This window comes from Pteropus medius, unplaced genomic scaffold (genome assembly GCF_902729225.1).
Source record: "Pteropus medius unplaced genomic scaffold, Ma_sr-lr_union100, whole genome shotgun sequence".
NCBI lineage: Eukaryota > Metazoa > Chordata > Mammalia > Chiroptera > Pteropodidae > Pteropus > Pteropus medius.
Genome location: NW_024349804.1, coordinates 6,729,435 through 6,756,798, shown reverse-complemented (window position 1 = coordinate 6,756,798; position 27,364 = coordinate 6,729,435). Strand labels below are relative to the sequence as shown.

Below are 27,364 nucleotides of genomic sequence, written 5' to 3'. Positions count from 1 at the left end.
ACCTGATCCCTAATATAAAAGGTAAATGACAAATTTGGTAATTTGACTACCACACATGGCACCACTCTCAGCTGAGAGCGATGCATAGGAGTTGAGAGCTGCTGCTCCACGATGGTGGGGGGAGCTTCTATTTGAAGCATTTGTTCAGAGGAATGACGAGTCGACTCATCGATTTGCTAGGGGTGTTCCCTTTCCAAACTAATTATGCCTCAGTTCTTTCTCCTTCTGGGAATACTTTCTAACAAGACCATCGCAATGTCATCCATTTCTTAGGTGCCCATCTCACTGCCATGCACATAGCAGCAAATTGGTAAATTTTCATCATTGGTGATGATATTCAGGAGCGGACAGGAGAACACCAAGGAGGTCAGTGCTCCAGAAGTCAGCCTTGTTGACTGAATTTCACTAAGTCACTACGCATATAATGACAGAACACCTACTGTGTGTCAGGCAGAGATGTAGGCGCTTGGCGTACAGCAATGAGAAAGACAGACAAAGGCCTCTGTCCAAATAAAGCCCATAATCTAAAGGGGGAAGACCGAAAAGTAAAGAAACAAACGAGACATTTTTAGATCTGGACGAACGCCATGAAGATCATAAACCGGAGTTACGTAGCAAACGATTAGAGAAGGGGACGGCAGGTTTGGTGAAAGGCTTCGGAGATGACATTTGAGAAGGGCCCAACCGTGTCATGGTTTGGGAGAAGAGCGTTCCAAGCGGGCCGGAGGGAAGAACGGGTTTTGTTTATTAGCTGAAGGCTGGAGTGACTGCAGTCGCGTGAGAAAGTGGAGGAGAGGCAGGGGCCAGATGATAGTAATCCTTATAATCCATGCTGAGGTGTTTGGATCTTACTCCTAGTGCAAAGGGAAGCCATTGGAGGGTTCCTTTTGGACATGACCATCCAGGGTTGAAGTCTCGAAACAGCATCCTTTTCATCAGTCTACCCTTGTTACTGAAGTTTAGTAATTTTCAAAACAGTTTGTTTTTCTCTTTTTCTCTTTGAATCGTTTCCTCTTTTTTTTTTCTTTCTCTCAATAATGACCTGGCCCCCAGTCAATACCAAGTATTCTGCTAGACTTTGAGGACACAACAGTGCATAGAAATTAAATTCCTGCTCTCATCAGTCTTACATTCTAATGGAGAGAGCTAAATAATAAATAGGCTAGGGAATATTAAGCTTTATGAGGGAAAAGCAGACGATTATACGAAGCGGCAGTGCCACACACTTATGTACATGCGTGCTGCCTGTTTTCGGTAGAGGATCAGGGAGGACTTCTTTGGTGGGGTAAATGGTTCCCCTATGAACACTCAAGGGAAAAGCAATCATGGAAGTGGGAACGGCAAGTTCAAAGGCCCACGGCAGGGAGCAGACTTGGCGCGTCTGAGGAAGAGCAGGGCTGGATGGTGGAGGAGGAGAGAGGTGGGGAAGGACGGTGGGGGCGGCTGGAGTCCAGACCACAGAGGCCCTCAGGGGCCAAGAAGGACTTGGGATTTTTTCTGAGATGAGGGATCACTGGAGAGTTTCGAGTAGAGCTTCTGCAGCGTGATTCGATATAAGTTTAAAATGATAAATCTGGGAGCTGAGTGGAGAACAGATCGAATGGAAACAGGAAGAGAAGTTGGACTGGTTTGGCCGTGGAGAGGTGAAGACTCATCGGATTCGAGGTGCAGTTTGAAGATGAAGCAGCAGGGTTCCCCAACAGGACGGATGGGGGCTGTGAGCTAAAGAAGGGACTCGAGAAGACGCCCCCGATATTGGTCTGTGGGTGCGCAGGAAGGGCGAATTTGAGGGACGGTGGGGAAATCAGTTCAATTATGAACAAGAGGAATTGGACGCATCTGTCGGACCTCCATGGGAAAGTGCTGAGCAGGCCGCTGGGCGTACGGGGCCGAAGTTTATGGGAGAGGTGGGGGCAAGAAATAGGAATTGAGGAGTTGTCAGCTTATAGAGAAAGGCATGGGACTGGATGAGACCTCCCAGGGAACAGGTGTAAAGAGACGAGATGAAGTCTATGCACTGAGTTCTGGGTCAAGAGACTGAGAAAAGGCAGCCAGCATGGGAGAAGAGAATCCAAGAGGCGCGGGTCGAGAGAAAAAGAGGTTCCGAGGAGGAACATGAGCTGTATTAAAGGAAAGGATTACTGAGTTTACCCTTCCCTCCCTTCCACCCTCCTTGCCTCCCTTCGTGGAACTGAGGACTCTGGGTTTCCTCCTGATACCACCCCCAAATGCATGCAAAGACATAACAGATAAAGAGATAATCACATCTGAGCACAAAATGCATTTCTTGCCCTGTTATGATATTCAAGCACTGCTGGTACTTTTCTTCCAACTTTTACCCATGGAGAATTGACAAGGCACTCCAAGTGAAGCTTCAGAATCATCACACTGTGTACACGATCAGCATAAATGTCTCATTCTAGATGAATCCACTTCATTTATATATGTAATTCAGCCCAGAGCTCCCCAAAGAAGGGCTATTCTGTATTCACCAGCAAAAGTATTTCTGATACCCTCATGAGGATGATTTGCCTAAAATTCATGCAACCCATTTTTTTTTTTTACATTAATGTAGAAAAACTTGAAGGTTATTAAGTCCATGCTTCTGACAGCCCCTGCAGTTACAAATAAGGCAGCTAATGAGAAGAAAAACTGCCCCTATCGTCTTATTCCCAAAGCCCCAGCCATCTTTATGCAAGAATGCTGTGACAAATGACACTTCTCACCTCTCTAACGTGGCCTTTCTCCGATTATAGATTTAGATGGATAACATGACTACCAGAGTTAGGCCCCGAAGCAGATGATTGCCTCTGGCACCCGCCGTATGCAATTCGGGTGAAATTTTCAAGAGCCAAATGAAATAATTGCAACAGGGTAAGTCTAACTCTGCAAGTAAATTTATAAAAATTAAAAGGTCTGAGAGGTAATGCTCGTGGACTCATTTGTCTCATTTTTCCTCATTAAAAATTTAACCGAAATGAACTCTGGTAACTGTAAGAAAAGTTACATTCTTATTTTAGACTAGCAGATAAAAGAAGGTAATTTTTGAAGCAATCAGACTCTGCTTGGGGTCAGTTCCATGCACTGCTATTTCACAGTCAACACTTGTGCAAGCGTACTAGTGAAATTCAAACTATAAGAAATGTCATTTAATGCGATCAAAAACAGTTTTGACATTTCAGGAGCCTGGGTATCTGTGTTTGAAGGCATAGTTAAAACAGCTTCTAAACAAACTCTAAAATGTGAATTGACCACCACCACCCCACCCCCGCCACCACCCCACATCACGTAAAACTAATTTAGAGGAAATGAAAAGTCAAAATAGTGTCCGCCAAAATAATTATCTCACATAGACAAAATCATTCATGTGTCTGCACTTCACTATGCCGTGTGAGAAAGGACTAATGTGAAACACACTCTCGTGCTCGCATGAGAGGATGTGGGAGGGTAAGAGCGTGAGAATGTCCTATTGGGTTTTTCTAGGCTGCTAATGTGTGTAATGCCATTTAACAGCTTGCAAATGATGTGACAGCACCGGCTCCTGGGAATTGCAGCTCAAGGCTTCTCCCTTTTCCTGGAAGCACTGCCAAAACGGAAAAAAAAGAAAAAAAAAAAGGTCTTGCTAAGGTCACCTGAAATTGCCTCTCCACTAGCCCACTGTGCATGTTCCACACTTCTCAGGCATGGTCGGCTCTGTGGCCCATGCCATCCTTTTAATATACAACATACGCTCCTTGGGTTTCGGCATTTCCCTCCTGGTCCCTCCTTCTGTCGCTGATTGATGGCTTCTCCTTGTCTCCTCTCAGGGTTCTGCATCCGTCTCCCTGAATGTTGGCCCTCTCCCGCTGTTCTGCTCTAGGTTGACTCGCCTTCTTGCTCGAGACCATCCCAGGACAAGCTCCTCCCCTGTAGGGGGTTAAATAACATCCCCCAAACAGATACATGTAAATCCTAACCCCCAGAACCTGTGTATGCAAACTATTTGAAAATAGGGTCTTTGCAGACGTATTCGGGTTAAGGATCTGAAGATGATACCACGTTGAATTGAGGGTGAATCTTAAACACAATGGCAAAAGTCTTCATAAGACGAAGAGAGGACACGGAGACGCATAAGTGGAAAACAGCCAAAGAAAGCCGGGCCCGGATGTAGAAGTGATGTTGCCACGGGCAAAGGGTTACCAGGGGCCAGCAGAGGCTGAAAGAGACAAGGAAAGATTCTTCCCTAGAAACTTCTGAGGGAATTATGACCTTGCTGACTCTTTGATCATGGATTTTTGGCCTCCAGAACTTCGAGAAAACAAATTTCTGTTGGTTTAAGGCTTCGAGTTTGTGGCCATTTGTCACAACTGCTTTAATACATTCAACCCATAATGAGAGCTTACTGGCCACCTTTACGCTAACGATTCTCAGTTCCATAGCTTCAGCCCAGACCTCTCTCCTGAGCTTCACACGCTCCAAGCCTCAGCACCTCGGATGGCTCACAGATGCCTCTTCTCAAGATGCATCTCCATCGTATGCCTCCTGCCTGCTCTTTGCTGATTCTGCTGCTGCAGAGACCTGAGACCTACAGCATTCTGCAAGAGCTACCTACACAAACAACTGCACCCTAATTATAGATGCAGCAGCAAGATGCCCGAGCCAGCATCGTGGGCTCTGGAGCCCGAATGCTCAGGCCCGAATCCCGAAGCCCTGTTCAGCCATTCACTAAGTGTTTCAACGTGGGCACGTTTTCCATCTCATTGCCTCCATTTCTCACCTGCAATACAAACTGATAACAGTACTGACCCCTAAGGGACATTATGAGGATTAAATTAATTGCAATTTGTGAAGCACTTAAAACACTTGCTTAGCACACAGCAAGTGTTTATTTTTATTTAAATAAAAATTTTATGAAGATCTGGAACCTTCTTGGTTTTTGTCCTAAACTCAGGGTCAGCAAGGCCTCCTCCTCAGCCAGGGAGGACAACCCAGGCATTGACTGATGGCTCTGAACAGTGTCTCTATGCTCGGCCAGGTGTGTGCCGGAAGCCCACACTCCACAGTGGATTGTCCACCTTCCTCCATTTGTCCAAGGCTTCCTACCCCAAATGCATTTAGTGCACCTGAAATGCTCTTCCTTCTCCCCTCTATTCTTGCCCATTTTCCCACCTTTCTTACTAAGTGGGACTCAACTGAGATGCAGCCTCAGCCTGCCCCAGACACTGTCCACTGATCCCACGGGCTGAGGTGTAAGGACATGTTGATTAACCTGTCTCTGCTATTCGACTGCTACCACTTTGAAAGTAGGAATTGTGTTTTATTCCTGTCTGCACCTGGAACACTAAGAATCCTGCCTGTGTATGATGGGGACACGGGGAATTTTTGTGAACTAAATAATCATTTGTTTAGCAGCATCTGTATTCCTCCAGGTAGTGAATGTCAGGGGAGGCCTGAAAACAGATCTGGGCTACCGTATTACAGCCCTAAAATCCTGTTTTAACAATTAGCTGAAAGTCTTTGGGGAAATGTAATAATCGCTCACTATTTAGATTCCTACAAAGCACAACACCCTAAAGTCAACAGATTGATTATATACAGAGTGTACTTCACAAGGAACACAGCTGAATATGCCCATGGCAGCAAGCTGATGCCATGGAGATTAGAGGCAAGGAATAGGATTTCTAGAAGATTAAGGGCAGACGGCAAGACCCAAACACCTGTGCCCGGAAGCCCATGAAGAAAATAGAAGCATGGCGTCTCATACCAGTAGGACGTATGGGAGTCCTGGAACCAACTTCATTCAGCTGTGATCTAGAACTGATATAGGAATTTGATATATGCTGAGCTATTCAGAACTCTTTCTAAATATCATGGAACTAACGAGAAAACAATTTCTAAGAGCATCTCACAACCTTAGTATCTTTTCAGTTTTTTTTCAAGTTTTGTCTACATGCTCAGTCCACTGCTTCTAGGGAGGTTGGTGGTAGAAGCAAAGTAAGCGTCTCCCACGAGAGAGGACTTGCAAAATTGTATCAGGTGTCTGCTCTTAGCGTGACCACCTCCACGGCTCCTTGGGGAAACCTTCTGAGGCAGAGGCAGGAAGACAGGAAGGGGCTTCCCACTTTCTCATAAATCTCACACGCGGTCTGTCAGGAACTCTGTGATTTATTCCTCCAGAGAGGGCCAGAGCCCCACCCCCGCTGATCGCCCTGGTCAAGCCCCACCGCCTTTTGTCTGGAGTTTTGCGACAGCTTCCTGACTGGTCTCCTTGTTTTCACCCTTGTCCGCCTTTGTCGATTCTCAACCCGGCAGCTAGTCTTCTTGTTCAAACTAAGGCAGACCATGGAACTCTTTTCTTTGCTGAAGTCTTATGATGTCACTTAGAATCAAAACCCTGGCCTACATACAACATGCCCATGGAAAGGGTTAGAAAAGTTGGCGCCTCATGGCCTCAGTTCAATGAAGCTCAGATCCGAAACAGGAATATGGCAGACTTGCTGACATAGCCATCCTTCTATAAAAATCACAACATACTTCGCTGACAGGCAGCAAAAATTAATGGCAGGAGGGTTGAAGCCAACTGAAAATTCAAATGATACATAAGTCAAACCAGACATCTCAGCAAATCACCTTGTGTGAGGCATGCTTTTTGCCCTCTTCAGAACTAACCTAATCTACATCGACGGGTCTTTGGTACCAACTGAGACTTCGGGATTTTCTTAAACAGTGTGGCGTCCTCGGCCGTGCACTGGCACAGGAGCCAAGGTCTAGGTTCAATTCTTTCCTCTACCATTAACTTATCCAAGTTTATGATAAACTCTCTAAGCCTCACTCTCTTCAGGTATCAGATGGGATAATAATACTTCAGAGGACCATATTCATTCAATCTTATTTACTTTGAATTCTGCCGAAATATCACTCTCTGCAGGAAGCCTGCTTAGGCTTCTGATAGAATCAACCTCTCCCTCTTCTGTAATGACATTCTCTTTTTGTCATAAACTATCGATGTGTTTATCACCCCTTCTTATTTGTTTTGTGTGTCTGCCTTCCTCTCGAGACCATGAGTTAGTTCTTGGGTCGCAAGGAGTAGGACTTACACATCTTTGTATTCTCAGTCAAACTGGTAACACTCGTTGAATGAACGCGTGAATGAGCTCTCAAGAACAGAGGGAGGGGACATGTCCTGTATAAAAGCTTGGCATGATGTTTTTGTATTTCCAAGAGATTTTTCCTTTATTACATTGGTAAATGATATCAGTGTACTGGAAGAAAAGGACCCCATTTCCTATTAATAAGATTGATGAAAACCCCAATACCGACTGTTGACAAGATGGGAGAGATGGCAATTCTCACACACTCGGTGAGAGTAAATTGGCACAAACTTTTTGGAAACTAAAGCTTCAGATGTACATGACATTTTACCAGTTCTCCTGGGAATATGCCCTTAAGGAACTGTGCACACTTAAACAAGGAAACTCATGCAAGAATAGTCATACTAGCACAGTTAGTAATAGCAGTAAAATTGGAAACTATCTCAAATGTTCATCAATAGCGAAACATATACATAAATTGTGACATATTCCTATAACGCAAATCCTTACACCAGTTAAAATAAATAAATGAAAACTACATGTATTTACATAAACAAATATCAAAATCTTATTGCTGAGAAAAAAAATTATAAAAGGATGTGTACTATACACCATTTATATTAAGTTTAAAAACAAAATAAAATCATATATCATCTGACATACAAACATGTGTAATAAAGTATCAAATCATACAGTAATGGTAGCCAACAAGTTTTGGATGGCGGGGGATGGGAAGTAAAGTGGAGATGGCGGGGGAGGTCTTCTCATGCAACTATAGTGTAGTTATTTCACACAAAAAGACTTAGAAAATATGCCAGGACTCTAAGGTTTTAAAAAGTTGTTTTAGGACGTGATTCCATAGTGTAGCAGTTAGCATGACTGCTTTACACACAGAAGGTCCTGAGTTCACACCCCAGTGGAGCCACAGTCCATGGTCTACAGCCATGCCACCCTGAACAAGCCCGATGTCTGATCTCGGAAGCTAAGCTGGGTTGGGCCTGGTTAGTACTTGGATGCGAGACCACCTAGGAAGACCAGGTATGTTGTAGACATTAAAAAAGTAAAAATAAAAAGTTGTTTTGGTAGATACACAAATGGTCATTATATTCACCGTAAAACATTTCCGCAACATTGTTTAAAAGAGTTAAGGACGAATTGAATCTTAATTATGAAAACTGCATGTCAGCTAATTATTTTCAAGGCACCTGTCTGAGACAGGCTTCGTTAAGTTTCTTTAGCATATAAACTCCACTGGGCAAGTTCCAGATGGACCAGCTCCATGAAAAAGTCCTTTGTATATATTCGTTCTTTCATTTCCACTATTTAATTTCTCCTCATATTTTTGTAATGGAAATAGATTGGAGGGCATGATGCACTTGAGTTTCCTGATGATATTACAAAATACATGATTTGCAAATATCCACTTCATTCTTTACAGAATCATTTTCTGTTCCTCCTTGCTTTGTAACTCTTACATGTATAGTTATTTTGTTCATTCATTTCTTCATTCATTCACCGGACAAGTATTTGCTGAGCCTGGACTATTGATAGCCCTCTTTCAGTCCCGGGGTAGATTGTTTAGAAAGAGATGCTCCATTCGATTCGGTCTTTGCCCTTAACTAGCTCGTATTATAGTTTTCCTATCTGTTTCAATCCCTTGAAGGCAGCAATGGTAAACTTTTCTTTCCTTTTTTGTTAAGTACAGTTGGAAAACAATATTATATTAGGTTCAGGTATACAATATAGCGATTCGCCATTTTAATATCTTGTTATGTGATCGCCCCACTAATTCTAGCAATCGCCTGTCGCCATGCAAACTTATCACAATATCATTAACTATATTCCCTTCTGCCTTTCTCCCCATCCCCTCCCCTCTGGTAACCATCCCTTTGGTCTCTGTATCTATGAGTCTGTGTTTTTTTTGTTTTGTCTGTTTTGTTTTTTTATATTCCACATGTAAGTAAACCATATAATATTTGTCTTTCTCTGTCTGACTTATTTCACCTGGCACAATACCCTCTAGGTCCATCCATATTATCACAAATCACTGGTGTGTCCGAGACATTGTTGATGCTCAGTAAATATGAATATTAGTTGAATATGTCAATGAATTAATCAATATATTTCAGATGGTGTTTCAGACTTAAACAATATATTAATCAACATATTTCAGATGGTGTTTCAGACTTATTGCTTTGTGTGCAAAGCAGTAAAATATCCCAACCTTTATTATTCTAATTCTTCTCAGTTTATCTTATTGACAGATTTCCCAACTCTTAACTAATATACTCAATTGTAATTTTATTAGTAAAAGTTCTTTTTAAAAAAAAAAAAACAACTTAAACTACAAATATCCAAAATTTCTTTTTCTTAGCATCCAACAACTCCTACTGCTTAGTACTCAGACATTTTTGCTATTCGCTACTTGGCATATTTGTGAAACAGAAGATATCCATCCACTGGACTGAAAACAGTCTGTTTCAGAGAAGGTTCAAAAATGATCCTCTCTGCTCTTCTCCTCTCCTTTGCCTCATCTCCACTCACCCAAATATCACAATTACTCCTATTCCAGAAACTACAGCTTTTGCAACACCAAGTTCCCAGCATCTAATGGCTTTAATACCAATCCAAGCAAAGTCCCAGCCACTCGCAATGATCTCTGCATCACAGCTCAACTGACGTTTTCTCAAACGTTTCTTGTTGATACTTACTCTCTGGACTTACTCTCTGAACCTGGCTGGTTGAGAACAAACATGATGAAGTACAGAAAAATGAACAGCTACAAGGACAGGACCTACACAAGCAGGTGATGTCCATCTGGCCCAGAAGGGACACCTGTCTAACATAACAGCCTGAGACACAGGAAAGGCTGGGTGGGAGAGGGCCCAGGAGGTGGAGCGCCCTGACTCTGGCCCGGGGCAGACTCCTTCACTGGCCTGAAGTGGGGTCAACCCCCAGAATATCAATCACTCTCACACACTCACATAGAGAAATGTCACCCCAAATCTCTATTCATTCTTTGGAACCACGTCAGAGCAGGAAAGAGACCTTCTCAGGCACTAGGTCGGCAAAGAGAGAGTTTTCTCTTGGCGGATTTACTATTCCCAGTAACCTGAAAACAAGGTATTTTATGATTTCTATTTTATAGGTGAGGAAACTGAGGCACAGAGTGGCACTTTCATTTTCGAAACTTGACCAAGCCCGCACAGCCAGCAGAGGTACAGGTGAAGCTGGTACCCCTGGACCTGAGCGTATAAGAAAGCTTATTTTCCTAACAATTGCCTTAGGTTTAAGTGCTTTCTTGAAAAACGCCCTTTCCTGCCTCTGCCTCAGCTGCTCTTAGCAGTGAAGACCTGACATTTATAAAGGGCATCTGATACGTCAGATTTTGTTCTCAACCTCTGCATGAATTAGCTCATTTAGTTCTCATGACAAGCTAGGCACTGCTATGGGCATACCTCCGAGACACTGCGGATTCGATTCCAGACCGCGGCAATGAAGCAATTATCACTTGGTTTCTCAATGCATCTAAAGGTTATGTTTATACTATCCTGTAGTCTATTAACTATGCAATAGGTTTATGTCTTAAAAAGCAATGCGGATACCTTAATTTAAAAATAGTGCTAAAATAAAGCTAACCATCATCTAAGTCTGTCGGAATGTAAGTGTTCTGCTCATCCTTATATTTCAGGGCCTGCCTCTGTGCCTAGCACCAGGAAAGGATCCTATAAACATTCGTTCCAAGAACGAATGAATGCCCGGTACATAGTACGCGCTCAGTATATTTCAGTTATTATGTACTGCTAAGTTTGGTGAGAACAAGCAATACATCTTCATTTTTATAATCCCCAGGCTTTGGAATATAGTGGGCACTCAATAAGAGATTGTTCTGTGTACTATCAAAGCTAATGACTATCTTTTTGACTTCATCTAATAATCAGCATTTTAAGTATATCAAAAGTATTTTTCTCTATCATAAAACCATGGACAACAGAGACTGTTTATTTACATAGTTATTGCCACAGCTAGAAATTGCCTAAAGCCTCTGGGAAATTAATAAGAAAATAATGGTTTCACAGGGGTGAAAGACCTCTAATAAGAGAAAACCTAAGTAAACATATGCAGTTAAAAGTTGAATCAACTACATGTAAATATAGTTACAGAAAACGAGGTTATAACTACTTTTATTTAAATGAGGCAGTCTCCTTACCAATTTATAGTTAAACTTAATAAAGTCGGCCTACCAAAACAAACATTTTTAAGAAGGAAGGAATAACATCGGAATATTACTGAGGCTCATATTTGGGGCTAGGCAGATTCTAAAGTTTTCTAGAAAACTCTATATCCAGAAAACCTAAGTTAACCTCTCTTATAAAAATTTAAAAAGTAACTCTAAGTATTATCATATTCAGAGATTATTCCAGAGAGTCATAATAAAACTGGAAATACTTTCCTTCCAAAGAATTTGCAGAAATTTCATAAGCAGACAAATCTCCCTTAGGATTCCAGGCATCGGCTTCTCCACATGCCTTTGAACATGAGAACATTTTTTGTATTAAAACCCTCTATGTCACGTTTCTAGGGGCTCTTTGGGTATGCACACCAAATTACAAAGCACAGTGTTATTAAAAACATTTAAATACAGCCACTCAGGTTCTAAAACAGTATAACAGAAAGAACAGAAGATAGTCACATCACTTTAGACCTGACCTTGGACGCCAAATATTTCCTGAAGGAGAGACACCCATGGAGGCCCTGAAGTCCCCTAGCTAGAGGTGGTTTTTTTTTGAGGGACTCCAGATATTCCTCTTAGAAGCCACAGAGGGCCTTGGAAAAGAATCTCAGTGGGTAGCAAAACAGACCAAATGCCCAAATGATGGGACTATCCGAGCATTAACGCGCCTGCAGTGCTATGGCTGGGCCCCGGGCTCTCTTCTCTTCCCTCTTTTTCCTTTCTTCTTGGGCTTCATACTTAATAATAATCTTTAAAGTTATAATTACCAGATACTCAGAAAAGGAAACCCTTGTACACAATTGGTGGGAATGGAAATTGGTACAGCCACTATGGAAAACGGTATGGAGGTTCCTCAAAAAATTAAAAACAGAACTACCATATGACCCAGCAATCCCACTTCTGGGACTACAAAGAAAATGGAAACAGTGCGTGTGAGAGATATTTGTACCCCGATGATTCTACCAACCGTATTTACAACAGCCAAGACATGGAAGCAACCCCTAACCATCCACTGATGGATAAATGTATGAAGACACTGGGCTACATAGATATACTATATGTGTATGTGATGTATACATATACACATTATATATATATTGGAATATCATCAGCCATAAGAAAGAGGAAATCCTGCCATTTGCAACAAAATGGATGGACCCTAAGGGCATTATGCTAAGTGAAATAAGTCAGACAGAGAAAGACAAATACTGTGTGATTTCACTTATCTATGGAATCGAAGAAAAAAACACCACCACGTAACTGATAGAAAAAGAGATCAGATGTATGATTACCAGAGGTGGCGGCGAGGGGCGGGGTGTGTGTGTAATTAAATGAAGGTGATCGAATGGTACAAACTTCCAGGGACAGGACAAATACGTACTAGGGATAAATGAATAGGACAAGACAATTGCAGTTAATGCCGCTGTGTGATGTATGTGAAAGTTGTTAAGAGAGTAAATTTTAAGAGTTTTCATCACGAGAAAAAAATATGTATTTTTTTTATTTTCCATCTGTATGAGATGATGGATGTTAACTAAACTTATTGAGGTAATCATTCCATGATATATGTAAATCAAATCATGATGCCATACACCTTAAATTTATACAGTACGGTGTGTCAATTATTGTTCATTAGAACTAGAAAAAAGGTTTTTGAAGGCAGAGCCATCTAAATATACCAATAACCTAGAATAAAGAAAATTTATCAGGAAGCTCCTCTCCACAAAAACAAACGAACAAACAAAAAAACTCGGCCCAGGTGGTTTCAAGGGGAATTAGGCAAAGATAGTTTCATAGAGGAATTCCAAAAAACATTTAAAAGGCAAATAACTGCATTATCATTCAAATGAGTCTGAAAAAAAAGGAAAAAAAAAGAAATGTTTGAAAATTTTCCTAAAGCCAGGGTACCAATAAGACTAAACACTGACAAAGACATCATAAAAAAGAGGAATTTTAACCAAATTTTTCCTTTTAATACTGATGCGAAAACTATAAATAAATATGAGCAAATGGAGTTTATGTCTCAATAAAAGGAGAGTATTTACTGAACAAGTGAGATTTGTCCAGAAATGAAGTGATGATTGGATATCAAGAAATCTAGCGAGATGGACCCTTGCCTAGTGGTCATATTCAAAGACTCAGCCTAGGTCCGGTCTCAGCACTGCCACTTACTGGTTGTCTGATCTTGTTCAAGTTACTTAACCTTTGTGAATATGGGTTTCTTAAGCGTGAAGTGAAAATACTAATACTACTGAATTCCAGATTAGGCCAGGATTAAATTAGTTGGTACATGTAAAGAACTTAGAACATTGCCTTGAATATCAATTACACCAAATAATCATCAATTATTCTTATTAATATACTTAATCATCATAATAAAAAAATACCATCTTCTTGGACACCAGAAATACACTGGATAAAATTCAATATCCATTTTTTTTTACTTTAAATAGCTCTTAATAAGAATAGATCGATATTACCTTGACATGAGAATAATCATAAGCCATCATCCTGCCTAATGAAAAATCTAGGCATTTCCATTAAAGTCAGACACAAGATAAGGATGTTAATTATCCTCACTATTATTTAACACTTTTCTGATGGTCCTAGCCAATATAATTAGACTAAAGAAAGAAATAAAATATAAAAATCGGAAAAGACTTGGCAAAACTGTCATTATTTGCAAATGATATAAGTTAGCTGGAACACCCAAGAGGGTAAACTTAAAAAAAAAAATCTGTTAAAAATATTAAGAAAATTCTGTAAGGTGACTGGGAATAAAATTAATATACAGAAATCAATAACTTTCAGAAATACAAACAAAACCAATTAAAGTATAAAGTGGAAGAAAAGACCACATTTATGATTATAAACAGAAATAATTTAGATGCAAAGAGATCAAGAAATGGAAAACATATACGTGTCTCTATTTATATAGAAAACCGCACACGCGAAGATACACAAACATACATAGAAAAGCCGTCAAAATATTACCAAGGGACACATAAAGGACCTCAGTGTTGAAGAAGCTACAAAGAGTAATGATGAAAAGACCAATCATCATAATTATAGTAATCCCCCAAGCACAAATTTGTAAATTAAACAGAATTCCAATGGAATACCAATGCATTTTTTTAAAAAATTAGATAATCTAATTCTAAATTTTAGATAGAATCCGAAAAAGAAGAATAATGCTATTATGCCAATTCTACTAGATACTAAAATATATTATAAAGCAACAGTAATTTTTAAAGGGTGGTAATAGATAAAGAATATGAAGATAAATTAATAGAACAGGAATTGGAGTCCGGATATGAACTCAAATACTTAAGGCAACTGAAAATATGCTGAAGTGGTATTTCGAATCAGTCAGAACAGTGTATATCAATTAACAAATGTTGTTTGAACAACTAGGTAGTTAAATAGGTTCTTCACACTTCTTACCCGCAAATTTCACATGGATCAATTATTTAAACTTTTAAAAATACCCCCAAATTTTATAGTGGTATTAGAAAACATATAATAATACATTTTATTATTATTAGTTCAATAAGAACTAATACTAAATGTAAAACATAAAGTAGAAGACATAAAGAAAATAATGCTTCATTTAACACACATACACAAAAGAAAAACAAAATACATTCAATGGATAAAGCAACATTATGCAAAGTTAAAAAAATAAAACCACACACTTGTAATGTAATTTCAATTATATCACAACAAAATGTGTGCTTCTTTAAAATGCAAAGACTTACATATCTATAAGATCAACAACCTGAATAAAAAATGAATAAATTATATGAACGATTAATTTATAAGAAAGGAAATACAAATTGCTCTTAAGAATATAAGGAGATAATAAATCTGTCTTGTATTAAGAGAAATGCATATTAGAAAGAAAATGAGATACCATTTTTCATTTAGAATATTGGAAAACAGGAGAAAAACTTGATAACCTCTAGTTGTTGAAAAGTATGAAAAAACAGTCACTTTATATGCTGCTGGGGAAAATGAAACTTGAATAACCTCTGCATTGAACAGCTTGAAACTATCTACCAAAATTACAATGTACATGTCTTTTTACCTGGCGATTTTACTTCCAGGAATTTCTCCTACGAATTTATTTTTTTAATTTCTCCCGTGCAAAATCAAATATGAAAAGGTATTTGTCCATCATTGTTCATAATAGAAAAAGATTGGAAACAACCTAAATGGCCATCGGTGAAACATTTCACTGGTAAAATAAAATAAGTTATGGTATATCTGTAGAGTAAACCCCTCGTGGGCTTGCATCTCTGCTGCTTTAGTAAAGAATGCCATTGCTCGACGCTTAGAATTGTGTGCATAGTACGTTACCATTTGTGTGCATGTGTGTGTGTACAGCAATACATACTTGTATATGCATGGACCATCCCAGGAGGAAAATGCAAGAAACTGGAAATGCTGGTTTGCCTCTAGGGAGGGGAACTGGGAGGCTGGGGGCTAGGTGTGAGAGGCATACATTTTAAAGGTTTTTACACTTTAAAAATTTTGCACTGTATGAATAAATTATCTACTCACAATCTAAATAATAAGTTTTTAAATGAGATTGTGAGAGTTAATTAAGCAATTTGCAGTGCCTGGCATAGAGTCACCGGCAATAAATGGCTGTTAATAGTTACTGTTATAATGCTGAATAGGAATTGGAAGATGATGGTGAGAAATGGAAAAATCATGGAGCCAAATGACTATCTATGTAAGATATAAGGTTTCTGTCTCTTAAATATTAGGATAAGCCATGTGAAACAGCCAATACTGAATAATGCTTGACCTGCAAAAACAGCAATTTCATACAATTTCACCCCAAATTATTTTCTTCTGTGTAAATGAGACCGTAAGGTGACAATGACAGTAATGATAGCTATTAGTTCAATTATTTCTTGCCATCTGAACCTATGTGTTTTCCAGATTTGCAGAGAGTTCAGAGAATGAGTTGGAATAATGGCGATGTTGAAGTAAATGAATCAATTTGGTTCCTGAGTTTGGGATAGTGAGTAGCTTGAGTTATTTATCATTCATTCATTCATTCATTCATTCATCTATCTATCTATCTATCAATCAATTAATTAATTAATTAATTAATTTATCATTATTTTATTCAAAGCTCATTGATTTCTGAATTAGGATAACAAAAGTTTAGCCCCTGAGGATTTGGATAGTGAGTGAGAGGCACCTGTTTCTCAGCAGAACCTTACAGTGTACAAGGCGTTTTCGAGTAAGTAATCTCATGTACCCTTTAGCCTTTGGAAGTAAGTGTCACCCCATCCTCAACCCCATTTTACAGAAGAGGAACGGTTTCTGCTTTGAATGGCGAGCCAGAGCCAACGGATGCAACACGCTTGGTGTAGAGGGAATCGACAGAGGACAAGACCCACTCACTGCATTGCCAGGGCCTGGCCACAGTTCACTGGTAAGATTATATTCCACATTCTCTCCAAAGCAAGCCCTTGTCTTTCCGGCCTCCCATTTGTTAGTAAGACAGTGTTAAGTGCCAAAGCTCAGAAGTGATGTGTAAAAATGGTAAGGTTGCCACCATTTTCGTGTATTTTTTGTAAATTCTGTTCATCAACATCACAAAAGCTTTCATTTTCCCACCTGACATTTCCACTCATGATAAAGCTGTTCAAGAATATGGCAGATGGCCGCCGATTTCTTCAGCAGGTAAAGCACAGGCAGCGTTGGAAAAATGAAAGAAAACGAACTTCGATTAATTCCTAAGGCTACAGATAGTTTTTTCCTAGAAAATCCATATTGTAGATTGAATGAATGTGAATGAATCCAAAAATGGAGTAAACAAGGCAAAAAGAAAAGCAGAAGCCATCCTATACTAACAGGCAGATCAGCCTCCATCGAGCCAGAAGCTTTTGGTTTCAGCGTCCTCATTTCTATCATGGGATTTATTAACCCTTTATTTATGGTATTTGTTAATATTTCTATTTTGTATTTCTTCTCTTTAAAATGCTTAAATAGAAGGCCTTAACTTCCCCTGTTTCACAGATAAGGAGCATTTATCAATAAAGTTAATGACATTCCTCACCAACAAGGTTGTTTGTGAATTGCAAAGGAGAACATCAAATCCTTAGAGGAAAGTGCTACAGGCATCAGCCTCTGATGTCAGGATGGTTAACGGCCTTCTTGAATTTGGGGTTTTATAAATGGTTTGCTGTTTAAATCTTCCAACTTTTCAAGGAGCATATCTCGAGTTGAGTAAACTTAAAATTATTGACTCTCTATTCACTGCTGGTAGGGAGGAAGAGACAAGATACCTGCTTTCAAAACATTTATGACCCAGTGACAGGAAGGAGAGGCAGAGAACAATAGAAAGGGAAATTATACTACGCAAGATAATTCAACTAATGAAAATGCTACAAGGATATTAAGACAGGTGACGAGGGGTGATAGAAATTACTGGGGTAGCAAGGTCACTTTAGATAGGCTAACCAGAAAAATTCAGCCCAGGTAATCCAGGCAATGGTGATGATGGTGATGATGATGACGATGATGACGATGATGATGATGATGATGATGATGGTGGTGGTGGTGGTGATAAGACAGTGAATATGAATTGAGAATTTACTCTGTGCCAGGCTTTATTCTAATCACTTTACTAGAACCATTTTATTTTACCCTCTCAACAATTCCTCAAGGTATTGAATTATTATTACCCCCATTTTACTGATGAGAAAATTGAGGCACTGAAGGGTAGACGATTGCCCGGGGTTCTATAGCTTGATAAGCGGTCTGATACAGCCAGGACAGAGGCTCTGTCATGGGGAGGAACTCAGTATGTTGAAAAAGTAAAAATCAGACCTAAGAAAAAAGGAGATTGGAGGCTGCTATGAGATGAAGTTGAGGAAGTCTGTTCCCATAAGGCATTGCAGGGTTTTCACCAGATGGTTTAGGCAGGTGGTTGTAAGGTCCACCTCAGAGAAAAGACATGACGTGATCTGTTTTAAAAATATAAGTTCAGGCCCTAGAGACTGCAGTCTGGGGGAAGGAGTAGAGATAAAAACCTGTGGGATGAGCGATGAGGCCTGGGATGCTGGGAAAGTCTGAGACAAATGGAGATGCGAGACATTGCGGGATGAACCCAGTCAGGGATCTAACCCCGCTACACTTCAGCGTCCAGTGACTTCCACCCACTGCATCAGCTGACGATTGCCTACTGACGACCTGGCAAAACACCGTGGTCATTCTAGTGTAAGTGACTGGCCTCATCCAGGTCTTCGCCCCAGCTCTGGTTAGGCTATGGCCTTTCTGCAGCACGATGGCGTAGTGAGGGTATCCGGCCAGTGCGGGATCCAGTCCCGGCCTGGCAGTTTGTCACTGGAGGATGTGAGGTGAGTCCCAGGAACTGGACGAGCCTCAGTTTCCTCTTCTTCTTTGGGAAGTCATTAACACCTACCTCCCCAGCTTGTTGTGAGGATTAAATAAAACCAAGTCTGTATCTTGCCTCTAGGAGTCACTCGATGATACCAGTTCACGGCCCTCCCTTCTCCGTTCAGAGGCATACGGAGGAGTTTTTAAAATTGACTTGTTTAAATCTCTTAACTGTGGTACACACTGACAGCCGTTTTCAGACTCATTACATAGATCTAGACCAACACATTAACCTCGTCTGCATTCACGCATGCGTTTATTATTTACCTAGTGTGTTCCCTGGACTCTGCATTTCAGAATACTTCCCTGCCTATGGCCTAAAATTCAATTCAGACACCCCTCCCCTTGTCCCCTTTCCTGTGTTTTCCTGATACATTTTTTCCCCCCCTTTACCCATTCTAGACAACTCGGAAGGCTGTTTCTCAGGACGATGAACTCTGGGCTCTACCTCGTACTTAACTTTGCAATTCCTCAGCTTTTCCCCCTCCAGACTGCCAATTTCCCACCTTCCTGTCTCCCTTGATTTTGAACATCTTGTTAAACAACACTTTCTTTCTCTTTCTCTAGTGCCCGAGACTGGGAAATTACTTTCTTTAATCCAGGCCCTATTTGTAGTTTTAAGGCCAAGAATTTTAGAAGCATCTGTGGCTCTGAAATGGTTTTCCGTTAGACTGTTTGTTGAAATACTGTGTGTGTAGTGTGTGTGTGTGTGTGTGTGTGTGTGTGTGTGTGTGTGTGTGTGTGTGTTTCTAATGTTCTGCTAGCCATTCCCTCTGGCTTGACTTTAGAAATCACTGTTTTCTCGATACTGGGATGTCTGTGTGTTAAGGTTATTTCACTTCCGTAGGAGTTCACTGCTTTCACTCACTTATCATGTAGTCATATGTACTACTTTTCTATCTCCAAATACAATTAAAAGTGCCCTTCGGGTTTTGCAAGCCGTGATCATTCAGTGTATGGAGCTTTCCCATGGCTTGGAAGGACTCTCTCTGCCTCCTCTCCGATGAAGCCTTTTTGAGGAAGAGGAGGAGAGGAAAAGTCAGAATGAGGTGTGACAGCTTTGCTTCAGAGACCAGATCCCTTGCTTTTAAATCACCGTCTCTGCTCCATGGGTCCACACCTAGCAACGAGTCCTCGCCAACGGTGGAGTGTGTAGCAGGCTCAGGCAACAAGCCAGAAAGCATTGCTGCCCTGGGCTAGCTTTGTGACCTCAAGCATTGGCGAATTTTTATGTCAAATGGGGATAATAATACTTATCCTTTTATTGAGAACATATAGAATTTCTTTAATACCTAATGGTATCATGATGATAATTACGATCCTCAATGGTCACTGGAGCTCATCTTTGAATCAGACTCATGACACAGTGCTCTGTTCCAGTGCTCATCAAATCCCTGTGACATGTGCTTCTCCAGCCTTTGACTAGTGGCTGCTCACCATGTGGGTTTGATAAACACCTGACCTGCTCTATATCCTGTGCAGTGGGATGAGTTCACTGGATGAACTTGGATGAACTTGAATGCTCTGGCAATGTCAAACTGCTATCAAAGCTTTAAGGTTCATACTCTCATTTCTGGACTTATTACAGACCGGTAACAAACAGTTTGCAAACTCACAGTGACTCATGGAATAGCATACTTTAGGCTGTGAGCCGTTGGAAGGTCTGTAATGTGCGGGCACTGTGAGATGCATGGGTGGGTCCTGCCTCCACCTTAACAGTCAGTGCTTAATAAGGGTTTGATCTGTCTGAATGAGTGAGTGGTGAACGGTCTACCCAGAGCCCAGCGCCCCACTGACCGCCAATAACTACGGCTCATCTCAATCTCTGAGCAGAGATTCCTGTTTCACTCTTAGGCTTGGTATTTGGGTGGGAAAGGGAGCTGCTTTGTAATCGCTTCTCATGCATAAAACCAAGGAAAACATCCTGGCTGGCAGTCAAAGCCTTACAAAAATAAAAAAACAAAAACACCTCGGCAGGATTCCAAATGCTGACTCCAGCCATACTCTTTCTCCTAGAGGCCACTTCATGTTATTCTGTTGGGGGTCATTGTCCAAAGCTAATTGCCCAATTCTTCGAGGTATTGAATTATACACTTTTGCTATCAGTGGAAGCTACACGCAGGGACCAATGTTCTTTAAAGTATAACGATAACAACAACAACAATCTTTATTTGGATGGGAAATTAAAGGTATAGGATCAAAAAATATTACTGTGAGACCTAAATGCTTTCACGTCCAGTAGATGATACTACTTATTTGAAGTGTTAGACTTATTTAACAATAACAAAAAGCTTATAGATAATATTGAAAACGCTCAGTGATAATGATTCTACATTTGTAATAACATTTGTATTGGGAAGGGGTGCCACATATATGGCACATGTCCCCACCTCCCTCCTGCTACCCTGCTTGGCAGATATCATTAATCATTGACTTCTCTTTTTTTCTGATCTGTCTTTTGGCTTCAGAATCTCAGCCAAGAATTCAAGGCCATGACCAACGTATAGGAAATGATAGATGAGATGAAACTTATTTGGCTTCCTGGTGCCGTAATTTAGAGTTAAATGTGCTCTTTACATGCATTATCATTTTAACCTTCACCTGCGATGCACTTACTATGACTCACAATATGCATAATCATTCACGCATGAAAAAACTGGGGCTCCAAGAAACTAAGGCAGTTGATCAATATCACATAAGTTGCAAAAGTGAAAGTTGAACCCTGTTCTGCTCTCAGACGGCACAGGAGGGGGCTGATATTTAGTATGCTCCTTCTGTGTGCCAGGCTGTCATAAATTCTAACTCATCTCATCTAATAAATCATGCCAACTTGGGGAATATTATTCTTTCCAATTTTTAGATAAGAAAAGCGGGATTCTGAGAAAGTAAACAACTTGTTCAAGGCTGTTATAGGTAGTAAGGAGGTTAGGATTTGAACCCACATTGTTCTGAATCCATAGTACATTTGTTTTTCTTACTACACAGCTTTCCACAGCTCAGCCTTCTGCTTGCAGAGAATACTGCCCAGAGTAGGACATGGCAAAGGTGTTTAGGGGAATGGTATTAATAATGACAGAAGCAACTTGAACATGACTTCAGTGCTTGACATTGAGAGAAATGATTAAATAAGCACTGTCATAGCACCACACTGGAGTAGTTGCAGCTATTATAAATGGTTACTAAGATGACTCTGTAGAAACATGTAAAAGTGTTTACCAAATAACATTAAGAAATTGTATGTATACTGATTACATTTATGCAGATATTATGAGTGGATAAAGAGTAAGAGGAAAAGCAAAAAAAAAAAATGTCTTTTGGCTGGGATGCAGGATAAGATGTTTTAAAGTCATGTTAAATGCAATGCTTAAAAAAAAGTTTATGTATCCTACCATTAAGAAAATCTGGCCAAAGAAAATAGACAAAAATAATCACCCATTAAGAAATTTGTAGTCCAATGGATATTTTTTGGTATCATTCAAAATCTAGTCTTCTATTTATCAAACTCCCATCCACCAACCATGCAATAGAGAGACATTTACTGGTGCTTTGTGATTTAGACCTCGCGAGGCTCTAGAAATACAAGGCGATCGATCTGTCTTTGGGTTTCTCTGAGTCTAGCAAAGGAGGCAGATGAGTGGAGTGAGAATTCTTACACAAGACCTACTAAGTAGAGCCAAGCATGAGCCCAGGAGCATGGGGAGGGGCAGCTGCCCCAGCTGAGAGTCAGAGAGAGATTCTCAAGGGAAGTGATGGATGATGAGTCCTGAAGGATGAGAAGAAAGTAGCCTGGAAAATTGAATGGGAAGAGAAGGGTAGGAATGGTGTGTGAGGCAGTGAGCCATATTGTACCAAGGCATGGAGGCAACAAAGCATGACAGATTCAGGGAAGTGCAGGTCTGTGGGGCTGTGAGATGACGTGTGAGATGGAGAAGGGATGTGGGGCGAAGCTGGGAAGCAGCAGAGGCCTGATCACAGAGAGTCTGAGTGTTGAGGAAAGAAGGCATGGTGAAGGAGAACAATCAACTAACTACTGCGCTGGCAACTGTAAAGAGTCCAATTTAAGTCACCTGCTGAGACCGATGAGGATGGGGTATCCCTTGAGGATATTAGGAAAGGAGGAAAATTCTGAGACGACATGGGTCCCCAGCTAAAGTTGGACAGCGTGATCTGGATGCAGAGCTACTTATAACAATATCTCCAGTTCCTTGGGAAAGGGAGGGTGCCTCATCCATTCTTGTAAGCGCCCTGCCCCATCGCTTTTGTGTGTGGTACATAAGAGATGCCACCCAAGTATCTCCAGGTTAGATGATTGACTGAACATTTAAAAACAAAACCAGACTACCCCAAATCCTCAAGGAGACAGACAATCGTATAAGCCAGTGGTGTCTATACAGCGTGTCGAGTGTGCAAAGATTAACTATCGTTAATAGGAGCTGAATAAAATGGCACACTCTGCTCCTGGCCTTCCTGGAAGCTTCTGGAGGTTTCCTTTTGTTGCACTTCTGCATTGCCCAACCCGTTCTCTTTATGGGATAGGAAATGAAATAAACATCAATTGCGTCTTTTTCAATTTAAGATGTCATTCGTTAAAGCCATTTAAAGAAAAGTCACTGCCTACAGTAAATATTCACATACAAAAATTGCGTATAAGAAATTTAATATATACAATGGAATATTACTCAGCCATAAGAAAAGATGAAATACGACAACATGGATGGATCTTGAGATAATCATGCTCAGCGGAATACGTCAGACAGAAAGAGTTGAGAACCATATGATTTCATTCATACGTGAGATATAAAACCGAAAGCAACAAACAAACAAGACAAACAAAAACCCATAAACACAGACAACAGTTTAGTGGTTACCAGAGGGAGAGGGGGTGGGAGGGAGGGAGATAAGGGTAAAGGGGGTCAGATATATGGTGATGGAAGATTTGACTTTGGGTGGTGAACACACAGTGCAATATACAGATGATCTGTTATTGAATCGTACACTTGAAACTTATATAATTTTATTAACCAATGTCACCCCAATAAATTAACTTAAAAAGCATTTTAATTAAAAAACTATAAAAAAAAGAAAGAAACTTGAAATGAAGGCAATTTCAAACCCTGAGTTAGAAAGGGCTTTCGCTCCGATGAAGCAGAGGTGCGAATTAAGGAGAAGGATCGAGCTCTCATGTGTGCTACCCGCACGATGTCTCCTCACAAGCTCTGAGCACAGAGGACTCAGTGAGCGATGCCACTCGACCCCGTGACCCTTACGAAGATGCACTTGGCAGTGGAGAGATGGGACCCCCACGTGTATTTACTCACTAAAAATACAAGATAATCGATCTGTCTTTAGGTTGTTCCGAGTCTAGTAGGAGTATAATACCCCATTTCCCATGTAAGGAGACTGAGGCTCAGCGAGGTCAAGTAATTTGTCCAAGTTGACACAGCTAGCAAGGGGCTATCCTCAAATACATACTCATATCTGTCTGACCCCGAAGGCCAGGCCTCAGCTTGAGGTGCTTCCCCTGACCACGCTGTGCTCTGGCTGGAACAGAACTCTCTAGAACTATAGCACTCAGCTAGGCTACACACCATGGACCATAACACCTACCTTGTGTCAGTACATAAAACAGACTTAAAACTTACATTCTAGCCAGGTAAAATTGCCTAGAGTTCCCCAAACCCATCAACTTTCTCCACCCTTCTGTGTTGCGCTTAGAGTAGACCCTCTGTCTCGTCTGCTGGGACCACCTACTCACACTTCACAGTCAATTCAAGGGCCATCTCCTCCTCGAAGACTTAGAGCCTCCCAGGTCCACCTTTCAACCTCTCCTGGCATTGTGCCTGGAGTAAGACTGTGGGTTCGAGTCTCTACTCTGCCACTTACTGGCTCCGTGACCTTGGGTAGCTACTTCTCTACCTCAGTTTCCTCACCTGCAAAACAAGACTAAAAAGAGTCTCTACCTCATAAGGTTATTGTATTAAAAAAACAAAAACAAAAACAAAAACAAAACAAAGACGTCCTGCAAAGTTTCTAGCTGTGATATCTGGCACATAGTAAGTGCTCAGTAAGTGTTAGATATTAAGAATGTTATCACATCTGGGACAGATTTCTCTCCCTGTATATACGTATTTTTTTCTCATCTACTACGCAATGATCTTGAGGGCAGCGGAGACCTGGCACAAAGAAGGTGACAAAGAAATGCTCGTGGAATGAACGGTGGATAAATGGGCCAAGTGGCTGGTAGGAATGAAAAAGCTCCCGAGCCAGGCCTCACACACTCGGAGGCCCATGTCTGTCCAGTCACATCTGCCTTACTTACTATGGCTTCTGGGCTGGATTTCATTATGAAATGCCAAGGGGACAGCAGGTCCGAGTGCTTTCCAAACAACGTGGCGAAGGACACACTCTGAATTCTTAGCTCCGCTCCTTCTCCCCGTTCTAGGTCTGTAGCTTCCTCAGCAGAAGGCACTGACTGCCCACATTAGGAAACAACCTTCCTCCCCAGTTTCTGGAAATACCAAACGGTGACAAGGCTGTGACTTCCTCTCTCTGCAGGCCTGTTCCCAGCCCAAGCCTGGACAACTAGCACAAGGACACTCAATCGGCAAGCTCAGGCTCCCAGAGGTCAAGGGGTGACCTCTAGAGGAACTGTGAGCGTGCCTCCTCAGGGCACAATGTCTCCTCAACAACCTCCAGCTGCTGCTCTGCTGGGACCTGTGAGTCAGCCTCCATCACACCGGTCAGCACAGCGCACCTCCTGCCTGCTTGTGCGGGGAGGCGATGGGAAGCATCAGCGGGTAGATTGACAACTGCAATCAAATGACAACAGCTCTTCTGTTGTCGCTTCAGAAGCATCAGGTCACCGGAGTCCCCTCCAAAGTGCTTCCAAGTGAACATCCAGGTACAGTGCCATTGTTTGCACTCAGAAGCTTCAAGGGCCACTGTCCTTCAGCCACTCTTTCCCCCAACGACAAGAGCCACCTCTGTCTGCTCTGCATGTTCCCTGGCTGCAGGCTTCGATGACAACGACTCAGAATTCACGGGAATAAATGAACTTGTTTTGGTGAAGCTAGATGACTCTAATTGCTTAGTTTCTGTACTGCTTCATTTTGTTGCATGAAAGACACAAGCGTATTGAAACTTCAGATGTCTGCAGTATTTAAAATCTTTAGCTATCTTTTCCAAAGCAAGAGTATAGATTTTAAAAATTCCTTTACTGATTTAGAAGGCCTGAGATTAATATTCGCCGACATATCTGTCTGACCTCTTTTTCTGCCATGAGCATGGTTATGGAAACCCCTCATTAATTCTATTTAAACAGTACTTCGGATGACCTTCTGGGGCTTGAGGCGAAGGCCTAGTTCCGGAGAAAAATGGGAGAGCTCCAGGTTTAGAGACATTTTATAAATGAAGGCATTTTGTGACTTCTCAATTGTCTTAAAAATATTAGATGACAAAACCTCAGGAAAATCTTGGATCGCAGGTCTAACCTGAAGAAATAACCTTTGTGGTTTTGCGTGACCGCTAACCAGGTCAGGTCTCATCATGGAAGTCCATGGGCACTGGTTTTGGGCACGAGTTTGAGATACTGCTCGGGCGTGACCTGCCTGGTGGTACGCAGCTGCTCTGAGGGGTTGTCGCTGGGAGGGATGGCTTCCACCCTGAGCCCTTCCTGCGACCCAAGCATCCCTCCCTTGCGCAACCCCCTGTGTCAGCCCTGGCAACGCAGCTGACCACATCCCACCGGCCTCACCCACCTGCCCATGGGTGCCACCTAAGGAAGCAATCGATAGATGGATAAATGACTGAGTGACCGAACAAAGGAAGGAATGGAGGCAGGGAGAGCAAACTGCTGCTGAACCAGGATGCAGAACCCGAGGAAATAGGTTGTATCAGGCAGACCCAGAATGAAAGGACAGAGCCGGATGCCGTGATGCTCTAAGTGGTTCCGGTACAAAGAACAATGATGGGCACATAGTAGGTGCTCAATAAAATATGACAGCAAACACTAACTGGACACTTTCTGTCCCCAGGCCCTGTGCTAAGCCCTTTACTTGAATTTCCTCACTTAATCATCATGCTAAAGACTACAAGGAGCTATTATTACTCTTGGCAAAGTGGATTAAGGACCCACTAATAGGTGATGACTCCCCCATCAAGGCAAGAAAGACGTGATCCGATTCTTATCAATATTAGAATTCTATAGTCTTACTAGAGAGGCAGCAGAGTTTAGACAGGAAGCACTGAGCAGAGCCAGACTACTTGGCTTCCAGACCCGGTCCTGCTCCTTTGTGGCGTAAAGCTGGTCGACTGACTTCAATTACTCACACGCTCTGTGCCTGGCTCATATGAGACGGTGCTAGTGCACACGGGCCATCGTGAAGACAAGTCAGGACATCTACGCATGGGACAGCATGCGGCGAGCACTACACTAAACGGTGGTCTTTGAAATGCTGCTTTCTATCGCCCGACCCATAAATGGTGTTCTTGATTTATTGTCGGGAAAGGTGCTGCTGTTATTGTCACCCCTTTGCAGGTGTGATCACTGCAGTCTTCATGGGCTAGAATCAGAAAACCACAAGACCTGGGGACCAAGTGGGCTTCGTTGACCCCAGGGCGAAGGCCACCATTTTACTGG

The 27,364-nt window shown here is 41.5% G+C and overlaps 1 protein-coding gene and 1 pseudogene across 10 annotated transcripts in view; one reads left to right on the top strand and one right to left on the bottom strand.

Moving 5' to 3' along the window:
• The window catches only part of LDB2 (LIM domain binding 2), a 335,132-nt gene that overhangs the window by 34,852 nt on the left and 272,916 nt on the right, over positions 1 to 27,364 (bottom strand). The window lies entirely within an intron of this gene.
• LOC120582989 (uncharacterized) lies at positions 8,005 to 8,122 on the top strand (annotated as a pseudogene).